The 25,933-nt window shown below is 39.9% G+C and overlaps 1 long non-coding RNA gene and 1 other non-coding gene across 3 annotated transcripts; one reads left to right on the top strand and one right to left on the bottom strand.

Annotated features, from left to right (window-relative positions):
• The first annotated feature begins 11,091 nt into the window (after positions 1-11,091).
• Positions 11,092-11,198, top strand: LOC148211417 (small nucleolar RNA R71). The gene has a single exon (XR_015791167.1). It is a non-coding gene; the product is annotated as a small nucleolar RNA R71 (small nucleolar RNA).
• A 4,578-nt stretch (positions 11,199-15,776) lies between these two features.
• LOC148211416 (uncharacterized) lies at positions 15,777-18,187 on the bottom strand. Of its 2 annotated transcripts, XR_015790993.1 has the most exons (4): positions 17,746-18,187; positions 17,455-17,642; positions 17,330-17,364; positions 15,777-16,114 (listed from the first exon to the last, which is right to left on the bottom strand). It is a non-coding gene; the product is annotated as an uncharacterized LOC148211416 (long non-coding RNA). The 2 variants fall into 2 exon arrangements; XR_015790994.1 differs by lacking the exon at positions 17,330-17,364.
• Between the last annotated feature and the right edge of the window lie 7,746 nt (positions 18,188-25,933).

The raw sequence follows: 25,933 nt of genomic DNA, 5'->3' as shown, positions 1-25,933 counted from the left end.
CTTTGATCTGTATGGATGAGAGTGGCCCGAGTCGCCGACTCAACATTCCTACCATTTTGGGGACGAGACCGAGTAGGGAGCTGGGAACATAACTTCACAAGATGGAATTCACTCATCCCCTACTTTAGGGGAGTAGATGAGTGTTCCATTAAATGCTGACTCCAGGACTTGAACAAGGGGCCCCACCCTCTCATTGGCTGAGAGGGACTTCCGGTTATTGGTTGGACCATAACCGGGTTGTTCATTAGAGGAGTAGTGGTGTTTAAGAAGTAAGATGTAACTCAGGGGTAAAACGGTAATTTGACCCAACTTGAGTTACGAACACTCGTGAAAGATGACTCGTCATTAATGGTCGTATATCCATGGACATGAAAACGTTCTGCAGTGAGAAGAGTGCAACTTCGGGTCTTTAGTGGAATGACCTGTAGTTAACGAATCTAGATTAACCCGGTCAATGAGTTTGACCGATTAATCCTGCATCGTTGGAGCTTCGGATCTATAGGTCCATTAGGCCTCCTTGCTAGCTCATAACGGGTAAAACGAGGATCAAATTTTTGGAAGAATTTGAATTGTTCAAATTACTTAAGGGATTATATGTATATTGATACATTATAATATATATAGTTAATTGTAAATTAAAACTATATATTATGAGAGATATTATTTGAATGAGATTCAAATAAAATTAATATGAATGAGACTCATATTAAAACTATAGGTTAAAAATAATGTGCATAAGATGTATATTAAAACTATAGGTTATACGAGAGAAATGTTTTAGAATATGATTCTAATTTTATAATAAATAATTAACTGTTAATTATTTATGTGTATATATATTTATTAATTATTAATTCGATTAATAATTAATTATATTAATTAATTTTGCTTAATTATATATATATATATATTAATTATTATATATATTATTATATATATATTATTATATATATATATATATTTGATTAATTATTATTATATATATATTTATATATATATATATATTATATTACTATTTAATAATAATAAAAATAATAATAATAATATTAAACTCCCCTACAATATTTCAGGGGAGTGGAAGGTTGCTGTGATGTGGGGAGTTACCCCGCGTCATTGTTCTTCTTCTTCAAGGGTTGGAGAAAACAGAACAGGATGAGATAAAAAAAAACCTCCCATTGATTTTCTCTAAAAAAAAAAATCAAGCTCTCTCTATTTGATCTTTTCCCTCTCATTCCAAAGAATTGCTCCCACAAGCACTGTCTCGTACCCAGAGGATAGCGAGGAAGATCCGGTGGTGGCGTTCGAGGGGAACTCACTGAAGAAACATTCTTCAAAGGTTTGGTTTTTCCCCTGTATTTCCTTCTTTCCATTTGGATTCTGTATCTCGAAAATCAGCAACGAAGATCCGCTTCCGCTCCGGGAATCACATCCCTTCACACCTAGATGTGCACCATAGAAGAGACGTACAACGAAATGGTGCAGGCTGCTGATGCCGGGTCTCGATCTGAAGACCGAGCGGGGCACGACGAGGTGCTTGTGCAAGGAGGTCTCCACTTGCCAAAGAGGACCCCGAAGGCGATGAAGATGACGAGTACACTTGCCAAAGAGGCGATCTCCACGACCATCTCAATAGAAAGAGAAGCTTGTCCCTCCGAAGAGGAAGAACTCCAGCATGCTCACACAAGAACTCCAACCAGCAGGCCGAATCTTCTTACAACCCAATAGTTCCTGAGGGAATGATTACAAGGGAAGAGTTCGACCAGCTTAAAAGCAAATTTGATGCTCAAGTTGAAGCCTTAAAGGCAAGGTGTGAGGTCAAAGGGAGTGCATTTGATGATGGCGACTTGGGAGAATCGCCATTCACTTCGGATATCTTGGAGGCTCCCATCCCTCCAAAGTTCAAAACTCCCACCATGAAACCGTATGATGGGTCTAAGGACCCAAAAGACTATGCTGAGATCTTCGAAGGCCCGATGGATTTTCAAGCGGCAACGGACGCCATTAAATGACGCGCCTTCCAGATCGCGCTCACCGGCAGCGCGCGATTGTGGTACAGAAGATTGCCAGCTAGGTCGATCTCGACTTACTCACAGCTGAGGAAGGAATTTATTAGTCAATTTTCTTCTCGGCACTATGACAGAAAAACAGTGACTCGCCTCGCCACCATCAGATAGAAGGAGGGTGAGACGCTTAGAGAGTGCGTCACAAGGTTCCAGGAGGAGCAGCTGAAGGTCGCACACTGCTCCGATGACTCGGCCATGTGTTACTTTCTCACCGGCTTGGCCGATGAGACTCTTACGGTAAAACTTGGAGAGGAGGCTCCAGCTACTTTTGCCGAGGTCCTGCAAAAGGCGAAGAAAGTTATTGATGGGCAAGAGCTCCCCCGGACCAAGACTGGCCGACCAGAAAAGAAGATCGACCAGAGGAGGTCCGGCAAGGACAAGAGTAAGACTGATTCCAAGTCCAAAGACAAGGGACCATCCTCCTCCAACAGCCGAACTGATTATTGCAGGTCGGATAGCGGTTTCAACCAAAGCCGACCTTACGAACGTTATACTTCTATCACCATCTCCATCTCTGAAATACTAACAAACATTGAAGAGACTGACAAACATTGAAGAGACTGGGATGGAGAAGCTCCTCAAGCGACCGGAGAAGCTCCGAGGAGACCCATAAAAGCGTAACAAAGATAAGTATTGTCGTTTTCATCGTGATCACGGCCATAACACATCAAGTTGCTGGGAACTCAAGCGCCAGATTAAACACCTCATTCAAGATGGCCACTTCAAAAACTTTGTTGGCAAACCGAGGTCTAACTCGGTAGAAAAGAAAGAAGAGAGGAAGCGTTCAAGGACGCCACCTTGCCGAGATGATCGACTTGCGGTCATCAACACCATCTTCGGAGGCCCAAGTGGGGGCCAGTCTGGAAATAAGAGGAAGGAGTCAGCTCGAGAAGCCAAGAGCGAGGTGTGCGCCATTAGGGAGCAGCAACCGACCTGCTCCATTACCTTTGATGACTCCGACCTGAAGGGGGTCCATTTGCCCTATAATGATGCACTTGTGATCGCACCTCTCATCGATCACGTCTTGGTTCGGAGAGTATTGGTAGATGGTGGTGCGTGACTGGGCGTTTATGCTGAACGCACGCACTAAGCGTGGTAACAATTATATAGATGCAAGCGCACACCTGTCAGAGTAATATAAAATGGATGGAGTATCCAAGTATCGATCCTCAAGGACTTCTAAATAATTTCCAAACTCTAAAGATTTAAAGAATAGTGAATGTTGAAATGAGTGATTCTTGTAAAATGGGAAGTGGTCACAAATAATGGTTTTGGATTTGGGATTTGGACTTATAATGATAAAACCTAGCCCGAATTACTTCAAGTTAGCCAACAAAGAATCAAAGACATGCTAAGGACGATATGCATTTCACTTTAGGAACCAACGACTACGCTTTTCACTTGACTTATGTCTAAGCAAGTTCAAAGTCCTAAGGCATTCTCTAATATGTCTATTACGAGAGATATCTTAGTTTTAGGATGGAAATAGTCGCAACCTCGGGTTAAGGTCCATGTCTAAGGCGCTCCTCTCCTCGATTTAACCACTCAATAATGCAAATAAGCAACCTTTTCAGTATTGACTTGTTAAGACTTACAGTGGCCTTCTCTAAATCCTAACTTTTTGGGAAAACATGTTGAGCAATGAATGGAAAGCAAAAACACTACTTCTTAGCAACCCTTATTAGAAATAAAAGGCTAACTATCCATAACCGGGCTAGAGACGGGAATTTAGAAAGACATATTGAAGAAAATACAGCAAGTAAAATGGTTGAATGTGGAATGCATGTGTGAAAAACAAAAGTTAACTAACGGAGAGTTTTTATCGGGATTGAGAGCTTCGCCCTTCTCTTTCAAACAAGGGGGAGTGTCACGTGCTCTTTCCTCCAAAAACACAACTCTCTTAACTAAAAATAAAGTAAAGGCAAAGGGAAGATAAGCAAAGTGCTGGATTTTTATATATTTGAATAAGTAGAAAATGACTAAGTACAAATGGAAACGAAACAAGCTCAATAAAGGAATGTAAAGTGCTCGGGATTTAAAAACCAAAAGTAACTAATGAAAGCAACTCAAAAGTACTTAGAAAGCAACAAAGAAACACTAAAAATGATCAAGAGAAGGAAGCAAGGCTTGATGATTTTGGTGGAGAAGTTGCTGGAATTTATAGCTGTGCAGAATTGGTTAGGTAGGTCCTAAAACGATGGTGAATCACCCATTTCCAACTCTTTTGACTGACCAAATCGTGCTCAAACTGATAGTGGAACACTTCTTCTACACGTATGCATCGGTTGGAACCACCAAAACGCATTGGAAGACGCGTTTCATTAAGGGCAAAGTTGGAAGAAAACCAGTTTTTCTGCAGGCTTCCCAGGCGCCTGGCGCCTCCCATGTAGGTTTTTCCGTCTTTTTGCTTCTTTGATTAATTTGCACTCCCAAATGGTCCTAAAATGTCATAAACACAATATAAGCCAACCACAAACCATAATATATGAATTTTGCATGAATTGGAACTCAAACGATCGAGAAAAATCTGAAACAAAGCTGAAACATTGTAAAAACAGCATCTAAAACCTTCTTTTTACGCATGTAAACAAGCGTAATCACACCCCCAAACTTAACTTTTTGCTTGTCCTCAAGCAAAACTTAGCAACTTTAATCAGCTTTCTAACACATGGACAAGGAAAAGCAAAAGCAACCGAGATGTTCAATCATAAATTGTCTCAGGGAAAAGATGTCAAAGCCTACCATTCTATTGCCTTTGTAAGCTTAGTCACTATAAACCAAGTTTGAAATGATAAAAACTTTCTCTTTCAAAATCCTTTTTCCTTTCAAAAACAAAAAACGTTTTCAAATACCTCTAAGGAATCTGCACACTCCCTTTTTACACTAAGACTTTTACATCTGAAAGACCGGCTACTAGCCCCTGAGGTTTCCACACACTAACATCGGTTTCAACCACAGCTACTCGTAGAAAGACTTTGAACAACAGCTAGGTCATAAAACGACGACAATGAGAAACACGAAGTCACTTATCACCATCTTTACTACTATTTTCAAAGTCAACACCCAACCTAAAACTAAATGGGTGTCTACAGTAGGTCTCGGGAATCATAAATACATTTTCTTTAACTCTCATTGTTTTTACCACTCTTTTCTTTCTAACCCAAGTCTTTTCCCCACTCTTATTTTCTCTCAACAAGACTCTTTTTACTCTTTTGCAACTTTTTTTTTTCTTTCTTTCTTTCGGTTTTATTTTTTTAGCTAAGTGCTTTTTCAACATTTTCTTTCTTTCCAACTGACTCTTTTTCAAAAGAAAATAGCATGATTTTTTAAATATAAATAACACCTTATCTTTCTGAAACAACGACTGACACAACGACTGTCCCCCCCAAACTTAAGAGAGACAGTGTCCTCACTGGGAAAAGACTTTTGCATCGGATGAAAAAGGCTTAACAGTAAAAAGGACAAGGACTTCCTATATAGGGGCAAAGAAAAAGCTTAAAGTCTGTAAAGATCAAAAAGACATAAAAGAAAATGAGTTTATCACATAAACAAAGGAAATAGCTCAAAGCTTAGTCAGGCATAGAACAGAAAACTCAACAATCTCTTATAATCATCATCGACATGAAATCACATGCACAGCACAGATGCTTCAAAATAGGCATGTGAAAAGCTAAACTAAGGTTAAGTGAAGGCATACTTTAAGTGATCAGAAGATAAACGATACTAATTTATTCATGCTTCAACTGAGCTCGAAACATAATACAAAAAAAACATGCGTAGTAATGCTAGAATATGCAACTACGTCATTAACCAAAAGAATAAAACACAAAAAATAGCAAAGAAGGAACCTCCCCTTCATGAAGTCGGAGGTTGTGGACTAGGATCAGTGTCAGTACTGGGAGATGGATGACCAAGGATAGCAGCTAGCGCTGGAGGCCATGTAGGTAAAACCGCAAAATCCAATGAAGCCCTTAAGTTGTAGATATGTTGCACGACTTCTCGAACCTGAGAGTTTTCGAAATGCTGGAAAAACAGGGCAGGCGCCAGGCGCCTGCATAATTCTTTTTTTTTTTTCAACGTTTTCTTTTTTCTTTCTTTTTTGTTTCTTCAACGTTTTCACAAACATTCTCTTAATAAGAATAACTTTATAATTAAACAAAAAGAAAATACAAGATACAAAGACTTCCTTCCTTTACTTTTGTTCTTTCAAAAACGGATAAGAAGGAAAAAACATTTTTTCGCAAAAATTTATTGACCTGAAAGTTGAATAGAGGTTTTTCCTCTATCCACTGGTTCTCCAAAATACGGCTTAAGTCTCTGCCCATTTACTTTAAAAACATTTCCCTTAGAGTCAACTAGATCCACTGCCCCATATGGGTAGACTTTAAAAATTTGAAAGGGACCAGACCATCTAGACTTAAGTTTTCCAGGGAAAAGTTTCAACCTAGAGTTGAATAACAGAACCAGATCACCTTCTTGAAGATTGTTCGGCCGAAGACGCCTATCATGCCACTGTTTAGTTTTTTCCTTAAACAACTTAGCATTCTCATAAGAAAAGTGCCTGTGTTCTTCTAATTCCAACAATTGTAACTTCCTCGCTTCACCTGCAGCCAACAAATCAAAATTTAATTTCTTAGTAGCCCAAAATGCTTTATATTCTAGCTCAAGAGGCAAATGACATGCTTTTCCAAAAACTAGCCTATAGGGGGACATGCCGAGGGGAGTCTTAAATGCTGTCCTATATGCCCAAAGTGAATCATCAAGCTTAAAAGACCAATCCCTACGGTTAAGATTTACAGTTTTTTCTCAAATGTTTTTTATCTCCCTATTAGATATTTCGGCTAACCCATTCGACTGAGGATGATATGCTGTTGCAACCCTATGACGCACATTGTATTTAGTCAGCAACTTTTGGATAGACCTATTCACAAAATGAGCCCCCCCATCGCTTATCAGACAACGCGGGGTTCCATAACGCGTAAAAATGTGCTTTTGCAGAAAACGAATGACAACTTTGGAATCATTGGTAGCAGTTGCAATGGCTTCTATCCATTTCGAAACATAATCTACTGCTAACAATATATAAAGCTTACCATTAGAAGATGGAAATGGACCCATAAAATCTATACCCCACACATCAAATATTTCAATCTCCAGGATCGAGGTTTGAGGCATTTCGTGGCGTTTAGATATATTACCTGTCCGTTGGCATTTGTCACAAACCTGGGCAAACTTATGTGCATCTTTGAACAGAATGGGCCAAAAGAACCCACTTTGCAAAACTTTGGTTGCGGTTTTGTGTCCTGCAAAATGTCCTCCATATGGAGACATATGACAAGCGTCTAATATCGCCTCGTGCTCTTCTTCTGCGACACACCTGCGTAGGATATTGTCAGGTCCTAGCTTATATAAAAAAGGCTCATCTCAACGATAACATCGAACTTCATTTAGAAATTTCTTTACCTGTTGCTTGTTGAACTCATAAGGAACTATTCGACTTACCAAATAATTTGCTATATCGGCGTACCACGGAACTGAATCAACTCGCAAGAGTTGCTCGTCAATAAACTGTTCACATATAACAGTTCCATCATCACAGAGCGGGGATTCCAATCTAGACAGGTGATCAGCAACTTGGTTTTCAGTACCCTTCCTGTCCCTAACTTCAATATCAAACTCTTGAAGTAACAAAATCCACCGTATCAAACGCGGTTTAGCATCTTTTTTAGCAAATAAATATTTTAAAGCAGAATGGTCAGTAAAAACAATGACTTTTGTGCCTATCAAGTAAGACCTAAACTTATCAAAGGCGAACACAACTGCTAACAGTTCCTTTTCAGTAGTAGTGTAATTGAGTTGTGCACCGGTCAGAGTCTTACTAGCATAATACACAGGATGCAAGATCTTGTTTTTACGTTGTCCTAACATAGCTCCTATTGCATAATCACTGGCATCACACATGAGCTCAAAAGATAAATCCCAATTAGGTTCGATAATTATAGGAGCTGAACTTAGAGCAACTTTCAACATTTCAAATGATTTTAAACAGTCATCATCAAAAACAAATGGTCTATCATGTTCTAACAATTGACACAAGGGTTTAGAAATTTTAGCAAAGTCTTTTATAAAGCGGCGGTAAAATCCCCCATGCCCTAAAAAACTTCTAATCCCTTTGACATTTGTAGGAGGAGGTAGCTTTGAAATGATGTCTATCTTAGCGTGGTCTACCTCTATTCCTTGCTTGGAAATTTTGTGACCCAAAACAATACCCTCTTGTACCATGAAATGACACTTCTCCCAATTTAGGACTAGGTTTGTTTGTTCACATCTCTCCAATACTCTCTCCAAATTAACTAAACAAGCGTCGAAAGAATTTCCAAAAACAGAAAAGTCATCCATAAAAACTTCTAGAATATTTTCTACCATGTCAGAGAAGATGGCCATCATACACCTCTGAAAAGTCGCGGGTGCATTGCATAGTCCAAAGGGCATTCGCCTAAAAGCGAACGTACCATACGGACACGTAAATGTTGTCTTCTCTTGGTCTTCTGGAGCAATAGTAATTTGATTATAACCCGAATATCCATCTAAAAAACAATAGAAATCCTTACCTGCCAGACGGTCGAGCATCTGGTCAATAAACGGGAGAGGAAAATGGTCTTTCTTTGTTACCTTGTTGAGTTTGCGATAATCAATGCAAACTCTCCACCCGCTCACAGTTCGGGTTGAGATGAGCTCATTCTCCTCGTTGGCCACCACGGTTATACCCCCTTTCTTTGGTACACACTGTACTGGGCTTACCCAGCTGCTGTCGGATATTGGGTATATAAAACCGGCGTCAAGCCATTTAAGAATTTCTTTCCTTACAACCTCTTTCATCTTCGGGTTCAACCGCCTTTGACTCTCAATAGAGTTCTTAGCATCTTCTTCCAATAGAATTTTGTGCATGCAAAAGGCCGGGCTTATCCCTCGGATATCTGCTATCGTCCATCCAATGGCCTTTTTGTGCTTCTCCAAAATCTGCAATAAAGAATATTCATTAGTAGGTGATAAATTGGAAGCTATAATAACTGGTAAAGTGTCGTTATCCCCTAGATACGCATATTTCAAATGCGACGGCAATGGCTTCTGCTCCAACGTGGGTGGTTCCACTATGGACGGAAGTAACGACTTGCATTCTTCTTTTTGTATTTTTTCAACAGGATTGGTCACATCTTCCGGTCCTTCTGCCATCTTATCAAGCTCTTCTTCAATCTCTGTAACTAACAAGTCATAAAACTCATCAAACATAACAGGATTCAAGCTATTTATAGCAGAGCACTCTTCAAAGTCTCCTGGTAATTTCATGGCGTCTAGAACGTTAAATTTAACTTCTTCATTATTTACCCTCATTGTAATTTCTCCCTTCCTCACATTAAAAACTGTATCCCCAGTGGCTAGAAATGGTCTTCCCAAAATAATGGGAACGTCTAAGTCTGCCTCGCAATCTAGAATGATAAAGTCCGCAGGGAAAATGAATTTGTCCACCTGGACTAAAACATCTTCTATCTTTCCCTCAGGTCTTATGATAGATCTATCTGCTAGTTGGAGGGTAACCGTAGTAGGTCTAGCTTCTCCTATGCCTAAAGATTTGAAAACTGATAATGGCATAAGATTAATGCTAGCGCCTAGATCACATAATGCCCTACCTAAGTTTTTTCCTCCTATGGAACATGGAATGGTAAAACTGCCAGGATCATTACATTTCATGGGTAGCGGGCTACCTACAGCTTCACTACTACATTTTGTCATGGCTACCAGTTCATGCTCTCCTATTTTTTTCTTCCTAGAAACTATATCTTTCAAAAACTTAGCATAATTTGGCATCTGTTCTAGAGCATCTACTAATGGTAAATTTATATGCAGTTGTTTTAAAATATCTAAAAATTTTCTAAACTGGGAATCATTATTTTTCTTAACTAATCTTTGTGGAAACGGGGGAATAGGGGTAAAAGAAGGCTGTACCTGTGGAGGAACACTCGGGGTGTCCTTATTACCTTTTCTAATATTTTCTTTTTCTGGTGTTGTTGGATTTTCTGGTATCTTTACAATTGGTTCAGTGGACGAAATCTGTACATCTGTTGTTAGCATTGTTGGTCCATCATATGCCAGTCCACTCCTAAGGGTGACAGCTTTGCACTGTTCTTTCCCTTCTCGTTTTGGTAATTCAGTATGGCCTGGAAAAGAACCTTGTGGTCTATTCTTCAATTCATTGGCGAGCTGTCCCAATTGGGTCTCGAAATTCCTCATTGATGCCGCTTGGGATTGTATCACTGCGTCGGTTCAGGCCATGTACTCCTTCATCATATTCTCAAGATTTGAGTTGTTATTTTGAACTGGTGGAGTCTGTGTTCTCTGATTGTACTGCTGTTGCGGTGGTGGGATGTATTGCTGTGTAGGTGGAACATAGGGCTGCTTGTTCTACTGGCTCTGCCTTTGATTAAAACCGCTCGAACCTCCTTGTCCTCCCCATGAGAAATTAGGGTGGTGCCTCCAACCTAGGTTGTAGGTGTTCGAATATGGGTTAAAGTTCCTATTGTTCCCATGTCCTACATAAAAAACGGAAGCAGGGTTATGTGGACAATTATCATAAATATGGTTTTCACTACAAAATGAACAAATGAGATCGTTGACTTGGCAAACAGGGGCAGGAGTGCAATAATCCGACTGCACAGGTTGTATCGGCGTGGCTAATGGATTTTTTATTCCCAATGCCATCTCTTTTAGCCTCTGGTTCATTGTAACCATCTCTTTTTGCATCGAGGTCGCAATGTCCAGAGCCAAAACTCCAGCTGGATCTTGCTTCTTTGGTGCTGCCCTAGATCTTTGCGAACACCATAGTTCGTTGTGTGAAGCTAAGTCATTTAGGATGTCAACTATCTCGTTGAATGTCTTCTTTGTAAAGGCTCCGTTGGCAGCATTGTTTAGCATCATCTTAGTAGGATGATCTAAACCTCTAAAGAAATGTTCTATCTGGATGCATGCCGGCAAGCCATGGTTCGGACATTTCCTGATTAGTTCTTTAAATCTCTCCCACGCCTCGTGAACAGGTTCACGATCATACTGTCTAAAGGAGATGATCTCCTCTCTGATATCAGCGTGGCGAGTAGGTGGGAAGAATTTTGTTAAGAACTTCTCCACTAACGACCCCCATGTGGTGATGGATCCCGGTGGAAATGCATTGAGCTATGCTCTAGCTTGGTCCTTCAAAGAAAATGGAAAAAGTGTTAGTCTCAGAGCATCGTCTGTTATACCAGGTAATCGAAATGCATTTGCAATTTGAATGAATGATTTCAGATGATCATGTGGATCCTCATGTTCCTGCCCTCCAAAATGTCCAATTGTCTGCAACATTTGGAACATCATTGGTTTAAGCTCAAAGTTTGCGTGGGCTGGAATAGGGTTGACTATCCCTGAATCAAAGTTCTGAAAAGCCGTGGCGGCATATTCTCGCATTGCCACGTCTCTGTTGTCCGCCATCTGGATATGGTTGAATTCATCATTTCTTGCATGATCCCTCATATTACCGTTAACAGCAGGTGGATCAACCGGATCACGAGGTGGAATATCTGCCATTGATGTGCTCGTACTCTCTACCTCACTTTCAGGACTGATTTCACCTTCTCTCTCTTTTTGCTTTTCTAGTTGTTTTCGAAGTCTTTGCTCCTTTCGAGTTTTTCGAAGGGTCCGCTCAATCTCAGGGTCAAGGGGTAGAAGAAAAGATCTTGTGCTCATGCACTTTAACTTACCCTTGTGAGATAAACGACCAAAAATATAGAACAAAAATGGTGGATGGAAATTACACCCAACAACAATTCACAAAAATAAAAACTAAAAGAATTTGAAAATAATTTTAAAACTAAAGTCCCCGGCAACGGCGCCAAAAACTTGACTGGGTGTTTATGCTGAACGCACGCACTAAGCGTGGTAACAATTATATAGATGCAAGCGCACACCTGTCAGAGTAATATAAAATGGATGGAGTATCCAAGTATCGATCCTCAAGGACTTCTAAATAATTTCCAAACTCTGAAGTTTTAAAGAATAGTGAATGTTGAAATGAGTGATTCTTGTAAAATGGGAAGTGGTCACAAATAATGGTTTTGGATTTGGGATTTGGACTTATAATAATAAAACCTAGCCCGATTTACTTCAAGTTAGCCAACAAAGAATCAAGGACATGCTAAGGATAATATGCATTTTACTTTAGAAACTAACGACTACGCTTCTCACTTTACTTATGTCTAAGCAAGTTCAAAGTCCTAAGACATTCCCTAATATGTCTATTATGAGATATATCTTAGTTTTAGGATGGAAATAGTCGCAACCTCGGGTTAAGGTCCTATGTCTAGGCTACTTAAGCGGAACCCTTATGTCTAAGGCGCTCCTCTCCTTGGTTTAACCACTCAACAATGCAAATAAGCAACCTTTTCAGTATTGACTTGTTAAGACTTACAGTGGCCTTCTCTAAATCCTAACTTTTTGGGAAAACATGTTGAGCAATGAATGGAAAGCAAAAACACTACCTCTTAGCAACCCTTTTTAGACATAAAAGGCTAACTATCCATAACCGGGCTAGAGACGGGAATTTAGAAAGACATATTGAAGAAAATACAGCAAGTAAAACGGTTGAATGTGGAATGCATGTGTGAAAAACAAAAGTTAACTAACGGAGAGTTTTTATCGGGATTGAGAGCTTCGCCCTTCTCTTTCAAGCAAGGGAGAGTGTCACGTGTTCTTTCCTCCAAAAACACAACTCTCTTAACTAAAAATAAAGTAAAGGCAAAGGGAAGATAAGCAAAGTGCTAGATTTTTATATATTTGAATAAGTAGTAAATAACTAAGTACAAATGGAAACAAAACAAAGCTCAATAAAAGAATGTAAAGTACTCGGGATTTAAAAACCAAAAGCAACTCAAAAGTACTTAGAAAGCAACAAAGAAACACTAAAAATGATCAAGAGAAGGAAGCAAGGCTTGATGATTTTGGTGGAGAAGTTGCTGGAATTTATAGCTGTGCAGAATTGGTTAGGTAGGTCCTAAAACGATGGTGAATCACTCATTTCCAACTCTTTTGACTGACCAAATCGTGCTCAAACTGATAGTGGAACACTTCTTCTACACGTATGCATCGGTTGGAACCACCAAAACGCATTGGAAGACGCGTTTCATTAAGGTCAAAGTTGGAAGAAAAACTGTTTTTCTGCAGGCACGCAGGCGCCTGGCGCCTCCCATGAAGCTTTTTTCGTCTTTTTGCTTCTTTTGATTAATTTGCACTCCCAAATGGTCCTAAAATGTCATAAATACAATATAAGCCAACCACAAACCATAATATATGAATTTTGCATGAATTGGAACTCAAACGACCGAGAAAAATCCGAAACAAAGCTGAAACATTGTAAAAACAGCATCTAAAACCTTCTTTTTACGCATGTAAACAAGCGTAATCACCTGCCAACAGCGCCCACACGCGCCCTAGTCCTGCCAGCGCCCGCGCGCTCCAGCTATGTTAACCCCACAAGAGGCCAGCGCCCCGCCAGCATGCTCGTCCGCCTGATGCCAGCGCCAGCGCCACAGCGCGCAAGCTAACCAGCCGCGAGGCCACCTGCTTGTAGTGCTAACCTCGCAAAGCGCGCGCTCTTGCCAAGCTAATCTCACAGCGCCCCACCGTGTGCCAACCTTTGCTCATGTTGCCACCCTCCACCGTGGATGTGACCCCCTCCATTGTAACACATCTTGGAATTGCCTTTTGAATAGAATTAAGTGTTTCTCTCAATTGCTTCGTGCAAACCCCCCCTCAAATCTCGAATCCCTTTGTGTGGTCGAACTTAGGCCTTCGAATTTGACCCCCTTCGGAGCATGCTTGTTTGATTGGTCATCAAACTCGTGGAGTGTTTCCGGCATCAAGCATACTGAGTCATCTGTCTGCTCATGGTAACGACTGCAAAGGCAATCCCTCTAACCTTGGCCTTTCGGGTTGAACCAACTATACGATTGGATTCAAGTGGTTTGTGGCTCGAGTAGCTCAATACGCTTGGGTTGTCGCGTATCATTTGGTATCAGAGCTTAGGCTCTAAACCGAGATATATGTTTATTTTCTGTCTTTGAATTTCAGTCTTGTCTTTTCATTCCTTTATCTAAAAATTTTATAAAAATTCATCCATTGTTCTTGTCCTTCGCGAGCCAACTTTGTCTATCATTCTTGAAAAGAATTTATGATTTTAAAAATTGCTTTAAAGTGTCCAAAACTGGTTTTTTTGTGTCCTGCACCTCAAAAGCTTTCCAACAAACCAAGTTTCACTTTAATCCGAGCCATATAGCCAAAGTTATCAACTTTTCTTCGAACTACAGAAATTGAGAGAAGCCTGCAGAGAGTATAAACCCAGAGCCAATTTTAAACATCCATAACTTTTTGCTCAGAAGTCCACATTAAGTGAAGCTGGTGTCATTCGAAAGATCTATGTGTTAGATTTCTATAGAGCTCAGAATTGATAATTTTCGATTAGTGGTTTCAAAGTTATCGAGTTTTCAAAAACACTGTGCATTCTGGAAATCCTGCAGCCGCCGAAGAAGCAGTGTCTCAAATTCGACGATTCATATCTTACTGATCTGTTTGCTGAAAATAGTTAAATTAGATACCAAATTAAAAGTCTGTGAAAGAGATTTCCAAGAACATATATATCGCCGCCATCCGAGATCTGTAGAAGAAGTTATTGGCGAAAGAAGAGAAGGTGTAAAAGTAGAAAACTTTCCAAACTTGAAGCTAAACGTTTTCTAAAAAAAACTTTGGGCCACCAAATCTTGTCCAAATCGATTTCTTTTTGACAAATAATTCTAACATTGATTATATTTTGATTTAAAATTATTGTTGGATTATTTTGACCTATTTGGATAGCTCAAAAGAAGGAGGACAACCGCCACCCCCACTAGGCCACCCGAGAGAGTCCAATTGTGCAACCCCAGAATTTTCTTTGAGAGAGCAGCCCCCTCCAACGAAATCCAAACCTTTTGGCAGCCTACACACTCTAAGTACATTTGTTGTGCTAACTTTTGCCACTGGATGGAGTCCCATCCGAGTTGTATACGTCACACACCCCTCACCAAAAGTTACCCAAATTACCGCAAAGTTCACTGTTTTGTTGGTAAGTTTATTGTTGTGTGTGTTTGCACTACAAATTGGATTTGTACATCTTTTTAGTATATTTTTTACTTCATTTATTTTATTTGCACATTTCTTTCTTTTTTTTAGCTTTAGCTTCAATTTGTATATTGTTGTTAAGTCCTTAGAACCAAAAGTCTTAGGCTTAAGGTTGTCTTTATCATTCTTGTTCATATCTTGCCTTATTCTTTATTAATATCATAACTATCAATTTGTATTTTTTGAGTCTTATCTTTGGTGTCTTCTATACCATTGACCCCTAGTCAAAAAAAAAAAAAAGAATATTTTTGTAAGTTGCTTGTAGGCTTAGACTCACTTGCTTCAAGACCGATTTCCCACGAGCATTCAAGCAAGCATCTCCAAAGGGTATCCTGTAACGCCCCAGGATGTTATATACCATCCTAGGTAATGCTAAATAATCCACCTGTCTAGCCTTAACTCTAAACACGAGATAACCAACTCCCTGGGAATAATTTAAATAAAATAAAGCTTCGACTCCCACAATTCCACCAAAAATATCAATTTTATAAACTGTCGAAACTTCGCTCTCCGTGGGCAATTTAAAAAAAAACATCTCATATCCGCCTCAGTGGCTAAGTTCTTAAATAAATAAAACAATCATACACCTAAACTCCAACGACAACAGTGACGCGTTTAACAATAACATCCAAAAAAAAAATAAAAGTAGTTCTAAAGAAAACAAAATCGCTCCTCGGGTCCACACCTAGCCATAAAATAAATCCCAACACTACTCGTACCAAACGACCTTTCCCTCTATCCTCACTAACTCGACTAGTGATCCCTCCTCGGTCAAGCCCCCTCCACGTCATCACCACGGTCGACCCTGTTCACACCTGAAAACAAATAAGGATAAAAGGGGGGGTGAGTATATAAGGTACTCCGTAAGTAGCCCTTCCTAACTAACACAAAAATCATGCTCACAGTCACGGCATATAAAATAAAACGATAGCAAGACAATTAAATAGACAGCGAGAGATAAAAAAAAACAATAACTTGACATTTACATACAACAACCATGTGTCGGAACTACCAAGACTACAACCATATGATTCACTAGCCCTTGTCCCACAGTACTAAACCTCCCTCTACACCCCCCTGTGATACTCCCCGTTTAACTTCTCGAGGCATGACGGCTCTTGACATTTATTCCCAAGATACCGCCCCCTCTCCTTTTACAGTACTTGATGTTCGACCTTGCTATTTATTCCCATGGCCTAGCACCACTACTTCGCAAGCACCACTCTACTTTAGTCCTTCAAGCCTAACTCCTCGAGTCGCATTGGCCCTTGACATTTATCCCCAAGGCCTCAATACTCCTCTACAGAAACTTGATGTTCGGTCTTGCCATTTATTCCCAAGGCCTGAACTGTGCACCTGTCCTTGCCGTTTATCCCCAAGGTACCGATGACTTCCCAGCGTATTGGTCCTTGACATTTATCCCCAAGACCCCAATACTCATTTACAGAAATTTGACGTTCGGCCTTGTCATTTATTCCCAAGGCAACTACTCAAGGCTTTGAACCTCCAAGCGATTTATATGCATTTTCAGATCAGACCACCCATAGTTTAACAGACTGCCAACCCGTCCCTTCACCCTTCACCCTTCACCCTTCACCACTTCACTAGCCCTCCCAAGACCACCTACAAGTATATTTCCCACATTCCAATTCACTGCACAGTTCACAAGCATGCTTTTCTTTGTAATAAACAAGTCACCACCCAACAGCTCACAACTAAAACAATATAAACTAATTATCAGTTTAACAACGCGAGCATTTCATTTACAACATATTTGCAAAACGTCATGAGCCAGTTACTTTTAACCACAACAATTCAGAATCTACTAGTCACCTCCAACAATAAGAATAGAAAGCATGTTTCCTCATAAGTGTTCAATAATAGAAAGACGGCAACAAAATCACTAGAAGTTCACAAATCAAAACTAACAATCCTTACATGCACAATTAAATTATTTTAACTAAAAATCAGCATCAAAACCATTCTGTTAACGCTAAATAACGACGCACTCGCCCCCTGGTGCTACTTACCCAACCACGTCCTTAAGTTTGCGTCGAACTCACACCTAAGCACAAAAACGGAAAAAATACAGCAATATAAATATAATGTTCAGCCTTCGAAAACAACTCTAAGAGGGTTCAAAGGGTCTCATTACCGCAAAACGACTTCGTGTAGGTGTGGGTAAATTAGATCTCGCTTGCAAAGGGGTGGGTAGCGTAAATCGGGCTTCGAACGGATGAAAATAATCGCCGGACACCACTCAAAACACTGCTGTCCACGTTTTTTTACAGCAGCAAAAAACGCCCAAAATGACCTCCAACGGCTTCGATTTGATGTTCGTTACTACAAAACAATTTCGCTTAGGTGTGGGTATTCCAAATCGATTTCGTTTAGGTGTGGGTAATCCAAATCTAACTTCGAACAAGGGTGGGTCAAAGAAAATTACCGGGCTTCCCGGATGTAAGTTATTCGAGTCGTTGGAGTTTGTCGAATCGAGGGAAAACACCGTGAACAACCACCAGGCGCCGCCGCCGCACCTGCTGCTGCCCGAGACCACGCACCGCCGCCTGCTGTTGCCCGAGCCCGACGCTGCTGCTGCCGTGCTGCTGTCCCGACGCCGCACCTGCTGCTCTGATGCCGCAGCTGTTCGTCGCGTCGCCTAAACGAAGTGGTTCGCCGGAAAAGAAGAATCCAAGTGGGGGGGGTGGCCGGCGGCTTCAACAAAAGAGGGAAAGGGAGGAAGAAGAAGAGGAAAAAGAACAAGGGCTAGGGTTATTTGTTTTAAACTTTTAACTCCTTTGGGCTTGGGTTCTTTTCCTTTTGTTTAAGGCCCACTTACCCAACCCCTCCTTGTTAAAACAAGCCAATAATATAATTTCGTAATTGGCCCAATGGCCCAAAACAAGTGTCACATAACAGAATCCGTACTAAACCATAATTTGATAAATAACTACACGCGACTAACTCACCACTATTTCTGTAGCAATACACAATAACCGAGATGCCACACTTAAATTAAATAAAGATAACTGATGAATCAAACAAAATAAAATGAAATAAATAAATAAATAAATCTATTTTGTTATAAAAATTTCCCGGAACTCGAGGCAAGCTAACCTGAGTAACGCGGGGCGTTACCCATACCAACATCTACCCTACCGAGGAGAGGAAGCCGAGAGGATAAGTAAGGGAGTGAGAGTAATTTTTCTTTGTTTATACTAACCTTTAATTGTGTAGTGATAGCAACAAGAGGCAAATCTCAAGGAGAAGAAACAAGTCCACGATACGCCAATTATAATAACCATGTTCTCAATGTACCTCATCAAAGGAGGAAAGATCACCATACTAGTGGCTACCTTGGACACACAACTCCTAGACTTCCTAAGTTCCATGGAAGTACAAAGCCACAAGAATATCTTCATTAGGAAGACCAAGTCGAGAGCATCTTTGCAAAACACCATTGGAGTGAACGCATCAAGGTAAATCTTATTATCACTTGTTTTAAAGATTATGCTATAACATGGTGGGATACTTTGTGTTTGAATAGGAAAAAGAATCGAGAAAGTCGAATCACCTCGAGAGAACTCAAGCCATTAATGAGGAGACAATTTGTTCCTAACTCATTAATCAAGTTGAAAAACTTAAGACAAAGGGACAAAAGTGTTGAAGCTTACCACGACGAGATGTGCTCATTGCTTGAGGAGCTTAATGTATATGAAGATGAGGAGACCACCATGGATCGGTTCTACAATGGACTCAATGGAGAGATTGCCAAGGTGATTGTGGAAAGAGAAGAAATTCCACCTTGTACTAGGTTGGATGAAATGTTACACCTTGCCAAGAGGATTGAAAGAAGGCATCAACGAGAATCTTCAAGGTATACTAATCCTAAACCTATTTCTCATGAAATTCCAATTTTAGGAAATATTAGTCTGCCTACTTTAGTCCCAATTGTAGAAAATAAAGAGCATGAAATATTTTGTGGTACTATATATGAAATACCTTCTACTGGTGATAGCAAAGTATTGCATGAATTTATATCTATTGTTGAGGAAGAAAGTATTAAGGTTGCTAATGAAATACTTTGTAATGTTATGCATGTTGATCTTAATCCACTATATTGCAAAGTATTACATGATTGTATGCCTATTGATGAAAAGGTAAGTGGAACAATTGAAGATAAAACTTCGTGTGAATCAATGCATGAAAATCCTATTCCAATTAATTACAAGTTGTTGTATGACATCTTACCTATTGTTGGGGAAAAATGTGGTGAGGTAGAAGACGACATGCTTGGAGAAACCATGCATAAAATTGAAAACCAAGATTGCATGATAATTTGTCACTTGGTGAGAAGGAGAGTAGCACATTAGAAAATGAGATACTTTGTGATCCTATGCCTAACTTCCCTAGTCATTTAGATAACAAAGTTGTTTTTCATTGTGAGATATCTACTCTTGTACCATTAATGCATGATGAAGCATTTGTGGATATATGTGAGCCATGACAAATGAAAGAAAAAGAAGAGTTGAGAAAAATAGTATGTGGATGAGGAGGAAAGGAAAGAGAGTGGGATCCAACATATTTGACCTTACAAGTCAAATATCATGGAAGTATTGCATAAGGATCCCTACTTACAAGCTAACATGTTTTATCCTAGTGCTTGTACTCTACTAAGATTTTTACAGGAAGTTCCAACTCTTCACATCGATCATGGCCGAGCACAATTAGAGAGAGAAGTCATGGAGGCTCATGACAACATAGAGCTTAAAGGACTATCATACCGTCATCTCATGACTTTAAGACCACCTCACAAGGTAAGTATGAATAAAATCTTAAAGTTGTTACTAACTTGAATTCTCTTTGTGTTAATTTTCAGGACTTACATAAGGAAGAAATCCAAATGATGAGATGGAGCCAAATGGAGGAAGTTGTGGAGCTAAAGTCAAACTTATCCAAGTTTGAAGATTTTAGACCGAATCCAAAGGATAGGAAATTCCTAACATATGCTCAAGCATTCTACCTTGAGTTTGAACCAAAGAGAAGAATTTCTTTCCAAGTGCTAGCAATAATGCACGATGATGACTACAAGATAGCACTTCAAGGTGAGTATAATGTGGTATGTTCGAATTTGTCACTAATTAGGGTACTTTCTTTTGTAAGTGACATTATTGATTCGAGGACGAATCCTTTTCAAGAAGGAGGAGATGATGTGATCATATTTGGCCTCAAGTCCTTGGAATCAAGTCAAGCCAAGAAGAGAGCTCGAGCGCACACAAAATGCCCACAACGTGCGCGCCTACACCACCAACGACGGTCTAACCTCACAAGACGCTGCCCCGCGCGCGCCCGCCAGCATCCAGCACGCGTACGTCTAAGCCCGCACCCCCACCTACCGACAGCGCCCACACGCGCCCTAGTCCTGCCAACGACCCCACCTGCCGACAGCGCCCCCACCGCTAGCATCCAGCCGTGCTAACCTCACAAAAGGCCAGCGGTCCCGCCAGCATGCGCGTCTGCCTGATGCCAGCGGCCAACGCCCCAGCGCGTACACCAACCATCCGCGAGTCCACCCACCTACAGCGCTAACCTCGCAAAGCGCGCACTCCTGCCACACTAACCTCACAGCGCCCTACCGTGCGCCAAACTTTGCGCATGCCACCTTTCCATGTGCGTCCTGCTTGCCGCCCACGCCTGCACACCACGACCTGCCGTCCACACGCGTCACAAGCCCGCCAGCACCCATGCCGCCCATGCCACTCACCTCGCTGCCCATGGCGTGCGCCCACCAACGCTAGCTTCCTTACTCGCGCACCATAGCCCCCATGGGCACCTCCACCGTGGATGTTGCCACCCCCCATGGGTGCCCCCAACTTGCCTTGCCACTCACTCCATTTTTTTAAGGAAAAGATTTCCTTATTATTTTGGATTATTTGGGAGATTTGATGTAGGATTTTATCTTTGATTTATTTGTTTTCTTTATCATTTTTAAAATTCAACTTTCGGCAAGTTCTTTACTTTTTAGGAATTTATCAATTTTATTTTTGTTTTTAATTTTGTTATTTTCCTTAAAAGACCAAGGGTCTTGGCCTATAAATAGGCTTGTACCCCCTCCATTGTAACACATCTTGGAATTGTCTTTTGAATAGAATTGAGTGTTTCTCTAAATTGCTTCGTGAAAACCCCCCCCAAATCTCGAATCCATTTGTGTGGTTGAACTTAGGCCTTCGAATTTGAACTCCTCGGAGCATGCTTGTTTGATTGGTCATCAAACTCGTGGAGTGTTTCCGACCTCGAGCATATAAGTCATCTGTCTGCTTAAGGTAACAACTGCAAAGGTGATCCCTCTAACCTTGACCTTTCGGGTTGAACCAACTATACGATTGGATTCAAGTGGCTTTTGGCTCGAGTAGCTCAATACGCTTGGGTTGTCGCGTATCAGGACAATTTATGAGTAATTTACAAGATTTCTTCCTTTCTTTTCCCTTTTCTTTTCATTTTCTTTTCATGATTTCAATTATTGTTAGGGATTTTAGTTTAGTTATGTTGTAGATTTATTTGCTAAGGCTACGATGTAGCCTATTTTTTTTGTTCACTTTTAAAGTAATGAAGTTATTTTTGTTGAGTTATTCATTCTATTATTGATGATTGTAGTTGCTTGATCACCAATTGCATGAATTTATATTTAATTTAAGATAGAGAGGTGAGAATTGAATTGGACCTTGAATCTTTAGCCATAAGTCATATCGTAAGACATAGATGTTGTTGCGGGGCAAGTTTTGAGCACGATGCGATACGCCCCTGTGCAAGCACATGGAGTCTACATGATCCACGAAGAGGAGAGCAACGAGCACACCGTGCGAGAATACGAATATGGTTGGAGGGATTGACACTCACAACCTACAGTGCATCCGGCATTGTGAAAGGCTGATGTCATTTACAATGCTGCACCACTTTGAGATATCACTAAAGGGACGTTAATCCCGCAGTGGAGACAGAGATCTTGTTCTTGAATTTTTGAAGCACAAAAACCACACTTCTAAAGAAAAATAAAGGAGAAGAAGTTTTTCTTTTTGTTTTTTACATTTGAAGAACCGTTCTTCAAGTATAAAAAAAAAATTCTTCTCAATCACCAACGAACACAACCACCGATCTTCCCGCTATCCTCTAGGAACGACGATCTTGCTTGTGGGAGCAATAGTTTGGAAACCAAATAAAGGGATTTGAGGGATAAAATCATGTTTAGGAGAAAATGCATAGGAAATTCTTCTTATGATACTGTTTTTGCATAACAATTTTGCAAGATAACAAACATGACATGGGGAGTTACCTCATGTCATATAACTTCCCCACTACCCTCAAAATTGCAGGCGAGTTTTTTAATTAAATTAATAATAATAATTAATGATAATAATTAATATATATATATATAGATATATATATTAATCAAATAAATATTTAACATTTAATAATTTTATTATCAAAATAGAATCATATTCTAAAGCATTCCTCTCATATGACCTAAAATTATAATATACATCTTATGCACATTATTTTTAACCTATAGTTTTAATATGAATCCTATTCATATTAATTTTTTATTTGAATCTCGTTCAAATAATTTCTCTCATAATATATAGAATTAATTTTGAATATTTATCCAAATTTAATATATATATATATATATATATATTTATATATAATGTATCAATGTACATTATATACATTCTCTTATATAATTTGAACATTTCAAATATTTCATAATTCTTGATTCTCGTTTTACCTTGTGAGCTAGCAAGGGGACCTAATGGACCTACAAATCAGAAACTCCAACGATACGAGATTAATTGGTCAAACTCATTAACCGAGTTAATCAGCATTCGTTAACTACGGGTCACTTCACTAAAGACCCGCAGTTGCATTCTTCTTGCTGCAGAATATTTTCGTATCTACGGATATACAACCATTAATAGCAAGTCTTTCCTTCACGAGTGTCCGTAACTCACGCTGGGTCAAATTACCGTTTTATCCTGAGTTACATCTCACTGTTTAAATACCATTACTCCTCTAATGAACAACTCGATTATGGTCCGACTAATAACCGAAAGTCCCTCTTGGGCCAGTGAGAGGGTGTGCCCCTTGTTCAAGTCTTGGAGTCAGCATTTAAGAGAACACTCATCTACTCCCCTAAAGTCGAGGAGGAGTGACTTCCATCTTGTGAAGTTACGTTCCCAGCTCTCCACTCGGTCTCATCTCCAAAATGGTAGGAATGTTGAGTCGGCGACTCGGGCCACTCTCACCCATACAGATCAAAGGACGAGCCCTCAGGGCAAGAGTCCATAACTCACTCAGGATTGAGAATGAGTTGTCCGGTCATCCTATGAAATAGCAATCTGTTACTCAACAGTGTTACATCTAGAGATTTACTATTTCGCTGTCCGATCTTACACAAACTCATTGTATAGGATACCCCCACTCGCATGCCTCCACACAAACGACCTGTATTGGATCGACTGTAACATTTACAAACTGGGCCATATCCATAGTGTTGCTAGGATAAGGTACCCAGTCTTATCCATATACCATAGACTCTTTAAGTTATTCCGGGCACATTATCCACTTGTATATCAAGGGTATATCAAATATATACCCAATATATATACTGTCTTGGTTATATGACAATAACCTAGAATGCTTAGCTTATTAGATTTAGACAATGCAATGTTATGAATTCAACAACAATTTGATTGAATATAACTTTATTGAATATAAATTTGTTTTTACATAAATACAAACTACGAGTTTAGGGCAACACACCCAATATGTCTATTATGAGAGATATCTTAGTTTTAGGATGGAAATAGTCGCAACCTCGGGTTAAGGTCCTATGTCTAGGCTACTTAAGCGGAACCTTTATGTCTAAGGCGCTCCTCTCCTCGGTTTAACCACTCAACAATGCAAATAAGCAACCTTTTCAGTATTGACTTGTTAAGACTTACAGTGGCCTTCTCTAAATCCTAACTTTTTGGGAAAACATGTTGAGCAATGAATGGAAAGCAAAAACACTACTTCTTAGCAACCCTTATTAGAAATAAAAGGCTAACTATCCATAACCGGGCTAGAGACGGGAATTTAGAAAGACATATTGAAGAAAATACAGCAAGTAAAATGGTTGAAATTGGAATGCATGTGTGAACAAAAAAAGTTAACTAACGGAGAGTTTTTATCGGGATTGAGAGCTTCGCCCTTCTCTTTCAAGCAAGGGGGAGTGTCACGTGCTCTTTCCTCCAAAAACACAACTCTCTTAACTAAAAATAAAGTAAAGGCAAAGGGAAGATAAGCAAAGTGCTGGATTTTTATAAATTTGAATAAGTAGAAAATAACTAAGTACAAATGGAAACAAAATAAAGCTCAATAACGGAATGTAAAGTGCTCGGGTTTTAAAAACCAAAAGCAACTCAAAAGTACTTAGAAAGCAACAAAGAAACACTAAAAATGATCAATAGAAGGAAGCAAGGCTTGATGAATTTGGTGGAGAAGCTGCTGGAATTTATAGCTGTGCAGAATTGGTTAGGTAGGTCCTAAAACGATGGTGAATCACCCATTTCCAACTCTTTTGACTGACCAAATCGTGCTCAAACTGATAGTGGAACACTTCTTCTACACGTATGCATCGGTTGGAACCACCAAAACGCATTGGAAGACGCGTTTCATTAAGGGCAAAGTTGGAAGAAAAACTGTTTTTCTGCAGGCTTCCCAGGCGTCTGGCGCCTCCTGAGGTACTTTTCCGTCTTTTTGCTTCTTTTGATTAATTTTCACTCCCAAATGGTCCTAAAATGTCATAAATATAATATAAGCCAACCACAAACCATCATATTTGCATGAATTGGAACTCAAACGACCGAGAAAAATCCGAAACAAAGCTGAAACATTGTAAAAACAGCATCTAAAACCTTCTTTTTACGCATGTAAACAAGCGTAATCAGTTGACACACACTTTGCTGCTACCATCATGTACCTGATACTCGTAATTATCAATCGATCTAGTCGTATGTCGTCGGGCCTGCTCCACTGCACCCTTAACAATCCCCTCAACATAATCAGTAAGAATGGATGCTTTGGTCGATGCGTACATTCGCCACTCGTAAAATCATCGCTGTAGAAGAGCCCTACAATGTTCTAATAATGCAGTGACAAGTAAATATCGTGCGTGCACTAGAACTGCATTCATGGACTCTATAATGTTAGTTGTCATCTGATTGTACCTCAACCTAGGTTTATATGCGCGTGACCATTTATCGAACCCGAGTTCCTCCAAGTACTTTCGTACTTCTGGAAATCTCGCAAGCTGATTCCAATAATACCTGAAGGTAGACTTCTTGAATGCCTTAGTTGCTAGGAGGTATAGCCATTCCACTCCTTCTCTCCTAATCTTGAACTTATCATTCAAGTTCATCTGCACGTGATGCATGCAACCGACGTGTTCAGTAGTGGGGAAGACAGAAGTTACAGAGTTATTAATGGTTTGGTACCGGTCAGACACGAACACCAATCCTTCGACGTCTCCAATACAACTTTTCACCCACTCCAAGAACCAAGTTCATGACTCGTCTATTTTCCTGTCTACGATTCCA

The sequence above is a fragment of the Momordica charantia genome (genome assembly GCF_013281855.1).
Source record: "Momordica charantia cultivar OHB3-1 chromosome 5 unlocalized genomic scaffold, Mcharantia_2.0 BLBB01000005.1, whole genome shotgun sequence".
NCBI lineage: Eukaryota > Viridiplantae > Streptophyta > Magnoliopsida > Cucurbitales > Cucurbitaceae > Momordica > Momordica charantia.
This window is presented reverse-complemented; position numbering and strand designations above follow the sequence as displayed.